Below are 5,037 nucleotides of genomic sequence, written 5' to 3' on the forward strand. Positions count from 1 at the left end.
TGCAAGTATTTCTTCCCCTGTCTGACAAAAAGTTATTTTTAACTAACAATTAAGGCACTTGCTAAGATGCTTCTCACAGATACTTCTTCCCAGGCAACTATTTTGTCATATGATTGCTAACATTAAAAAGAGAATAAATTACTCTTAAGGGCTATTTTCAGTGAAACAACCTGGCTGAAGAAAAATCCGAGTGCACTTCCAATTGCTGGGCGTGAGATATTTTAAATGCATTTTGGTTCTGAATGGTCTTCCAGTTGTTTGCATTAGCTGTCAACCATAAGTTGACTATAAATTTTAGCTTCAGACACATTACTTGGTGTCTGAGCTTACTAGTAATGCACTTTGCATTTTTAAGAATCAGTCATAATTCCTATAGCATACAAATCTAACAAAGAAGCCTGAATGTGTTCTTGCTCAGTGTAATTTGAGGGGACGCTGTAAGGCAGATGCAAATGTCAATATTCTTCTCTACATGTAAATATTCACTTTGTTTGCATAATGCTCATGGGCATCATGTTTCAGTATTTGGCTGCTTCCAGCAGACCAAAGGGCAAAGTGGTGGAGACATCAGCAGTAATGTACATCATGAGAAGCTTTTGGACAAAAAAAGCTGTTTGGCCATGGCAAAAACAAAATCACCAAATTCAGTTCCTGGTTATGAAGAGGTCAGTTTTACATATGTCAAGTGATGTTTTTAGGTGTCGAACAAAGAAGATATTGCCTAGTGCTTCACCCTTTTCCCACAGCCCCCACTACAGTGTGAGGAAGACACACTAAGAACTCCGCCCTGGGGTGTGATGCAGCGTTTGTATATCCACACCCCTCTACAAATAAATGAAAACCATACTCTACAATCCAGAACATAACCCCTGCCTTAAGACAAATTTTTTCATTCACTCTTTTAGCCAGCTGTTGATGCCCCTCAGCTCTGGCAGTCATGTCCATCAGACCAGGCTCAGGCCAACAAGACTGACTGGACAAACACAGCAGACCCCAGTGGCAAGGCAGCTGTGTGAGGGGACCTCATCCATGTCTGTAAGTATCTGAAGGGAGGGTGTCAAGAGGAGGGAGCCAGGCTCTGCTCAGTGGTGCCAAGCAATGGGACAAGAGGCAATGGGCCTCTTGCATGGGAAATTCCACCTGAATGTGAGGAAGAGCTTCTCTACTGTGTGGGCTACTGAGCACTGGAACACTTTACCCAGAGAGGTTGTGGAGTCTCTCTCACTGGAGACATTCAAAAACTGTCTGGACACAATCCTGTGCCGTGTGCTCTGGGTTGACCCTGCTTGACCAGGAGGCTGGACCAGATGACCCCCTGTGGTCCCTTCCAGCCTGACCCATCCTGTGATTCTGTAGTTGAGGGATTTTGCCTCTCTTTCACACACATTACTGTCAAATCCTGAAGAACAGTATTTTTTGCTTTGTAAAATCCAGTGATGCAACAAACAATAGTTTTCCCAGCAAAAATTAGACTGTACTTGCTTGAAATTGTTGACTTTAAAACAATGGCATGTTTGTATTTTGTTCATTTAAGTTTTACAAAATGTTTCATTTTCCTTGTGCACCTACAAGCTTTTCTCCTTGCAGACCTCTGTCTCAGATTTTGGACACTTGTTGACTCCAAATCCTTCCTGAAAAGGCATCTTCAGCATCTTCACAGGCAACCCTTAGTGTACAGCTTTGCTCAGTTAGCTCCACATTTCCAGCACAGGATTCAGTTTAAGCTTCGTGTGTTCAACCATCAGTTCCAGCTGACTTCCTTATTTGGCAAAGGAAGTTTTTTAGCAATAGTATTTTTTAGTATCACTGACTCTGATTTCAGATTAGTTAACTTTTATTGCAGTAAATTTCAAAACTCCAAGTTGTTCTGAAATCCATTATCACCCACTGTCTGAATTTATACATCTGTGTTTTTTCCATGTAGCACATGCATTCCTAGAAGGAATTAGAGGCTTTGTTGTTTTGTTAGTGTTTAAGTCAGTAGGAAGTACGTCTTTGCACATCCAATTCAATGATCCAAAAAGCATTCTTACTTTCTATTGCACTGCCAGGTGTTGCATACTTTAATTCCGGTTTCACCCCCCCAGTTTGCCTCCTGCATTTATTGCCCCAGCTGAGCGGAATAATCAACTCCAGATGCAGGGAAGGAGCAGCATCCTTCGCCGATGATCCCAACAGGGCTACCAGCAATGAGGCACTGGTGTCTTTGCACAGCAGAAGTTCTGAGGAGGAGAAGGAACAGGAGAAGGAGGAGGTGATGGCAGCCGGGGTGGATCGGAGCATGTCCCTGGCTGCCCTGCCAGCCTGGGCTGCCCGAAGTGAGGGGGCACAGCCCGGGCAGCAGCAGCTCCGCGGGTGAAACGCTGCCTTGGCCACCAGGCAGTGGCAGCGCCTCGGGCACAGCTGAGGCTGCGTTTTTTCAAAAGGTTTACTGCTGATTTTAAAGACAGTTCTGGCTCCCTCTCGTGGAGTCTGAGCCATAGGCAAGGTTTTGCCATGCGCTGGTTACACGTTTACATATTCCTGGCCCTAAGGTTTATAGAATAAGAAGATAAACTCTTTCATTAAACAGATTAAAAGGACCTCGCACTCTGATTTCTAAAAATATAGTTCCTTTATCGGCACTATTTTCCTGCACCAAACCACCACACTCAGCAACATAATGGTCCAGTTCCTCAGGAGACTTCAGCGAAGCTCAGAAGGCTCCTTTCCTTCCTCAGCACTTCCCTGACTCTGCCTCTCTGACACTGACCTTCCACCCGGAGCTCCTGCATGCTCCCCACCTGGAGAGGGAAGATGCTCTTGGCAGAGTTCTCCCTCAGCATGCAGCATCACACAAAGGTCTACCTCTAGGATAAACTGAACCAATACTGAAGATAAAATTTATATTTCATTCTTGTGGTTATTTTATGAGATGTTTCAAAGTTTTTTTACAGCATCTCTTTCATATGAGGGAAATAAAAGGTGACACTGCAATGTAGTAAGAATAGCTAACATCAGATACAGCAATAATGAAGAGTTTCCTTTTCTTCCTTTGTGTTTCAATTCAGCTCTCCATGGATCAATAAAATATGAAGATGACATCATCTTACTAAATGCTCATGTTTATTTGATGGTCCTTCATGATTCGAAGTCCTTTATTTCCTTCATTAAGCAGCAGAAAATGCAGAGTGAACAAGAACCAGGGGGAGAAAAAGGCATTCTTTAGACTTAAATCCTTACACGAGGATCCCACATCATGCTTGACTGGTGAGAAAATACCTTGCTGTTTCACTGGGACATGAAGTTTTCTATGTGATTTTTTAGGAGATATTATATTGGTGTGGCATATCAAAATAAGCAACATTTTTAAAGGCCAGAATTCCACCATGTGCCATGTTCATCATTGCACTCAAGGTACAGACCACAACACGTGAAGTTAATTTTTTGTACAAAAACTGTTTCTAAAAAGGCAAGTTGTGCAGCCTTATAGTTACAAGGAGGAAAGTGATGGCATTACAGGCATATCAGGGTTGTTCTGCAGTACTTAAAATGCCACTCATTCTCTTCATTAATAAACTAAAGCAAGTTTTATACGATGTTTCATTTTTGTGTATAAGATGTCTACCACATCTGGTAATAGATACTGCAACTTGTTCAAAAATATGTTAAAAAATATCCATGAGACTGTCAATAACAGAGGTGTGTGACTTTACACAGAAGCATGCCCTAAAAGAGAGTTACTTGCATTTTACCCAGCCTCTGCTGGCCTCCCCTGAACCAGTGAAATGTTTCCAGCACAATAAAATGTTGATTTTCCCTCCATGACAGCAGCAAAGAGAACAAATACAACAGCTGCTTCCTGGGAAAGTGCAGCCAAAATCAGTAAAATGGGTGCTCCTGGAGAAAGAGTGGACACTTCCTACACCTCCCCCTGGTATTCTAGTCTTGAAAATGTCTATAATCATACTCCAGTCCACAGCAGGCTACTTGATTATCCCAGGTCGAACTGTTTGGTTAGTCTAATCCTTCTTACTGTGTAAGCACTCACACCAGCAATAAAGTAAATAATAATTACAATTCTAAGCAGTGTTCCTTGAGAGAATGTAATAATTTTGATTTGAAGCTACTGTACTGAAAGCTGACAGAGACAACAAACATCTTTGGAAAATTCCTGCTTCTCCTAAATTGAGGCTGTTATGCTGGTTATATTTTTTCTCTTACATTCGTTATGTGTTCTATTTTCACTTTTAATTTTCAGAAAAAACATTGGCCCTTGTAAAAAATCTAGTTTGCAATTAACACAAATCTGTGAAAGCACAAATGATGCTCAGTCAATAAGAACTCATTTGTTTCAATAAGAAGTCATTTCATTGTGGTTCTTGTGACAATATTTTCTCTCAGTATTTTGGGGAAGCTCAGAGTCAGCAAACTCACATCTACAAGGAACTTACCCTCTTACTCAGATGAACTGAGAGAATTGAGTGACAAACACTGATTCTGCAGCTATTGCTGGTTCTCATCCAGCCAAAGCTCTCAGCAAAGATGACTTGCATGGAATTATATTTTTCTTGCAAAAGTATTTTTAAAATATGATATGAGAGGATTAAAAAAGAGAGAAAAAAAAAAAAAAAAAGAAACTCCAAGTCTGCGTCCTTATTCCATCCTCGAATAAAAACACAAATTACATAATGGAAATTGTTCCATGCATAACAAGGAATTTGCAAGAGGCTTATAGGAATGTCAAAAACAATGCATGAATCTTGCTGAAACCTCTAAAGCTCTGATAAAATCAAACTTTAGGCTTCTGACCATCATTACTGGCCAAGACAATATTTTGTCTGTAAGTGATCAAATTAGATAATAATTGCTTGTTACTAGGCAACCATTGGTTTTAAGATGAGCTATCACTTCCTGGGGACAAAGCATAAGCTAAACATAACCAGGAGTTACTAGTTTATTCTTTAAATAATCATTCAAATCAAAAAATTATCTTTTCTCTCTCCAGAAACCTACTCTTTTTAACTCCCAAATTCAAAGAATCAGCAAATACGAGTG

This window comes from Prinia subflava, chromosome 1 (assembly GCF_021018805.1).
Source record: "Prinia subflava isolate CZ2003 ecotype Zambia chromosome 1, Cam_Psub_1.2, whole genome shotgun sequence".
In the NCBI taxonomy this organism is placed as follows: domain Eukaryota; kingdom Metazoa; phylum Chordata; class Aves; order Passeriformes; family Cisticolidae; genus Prinia; species Prinia subflava.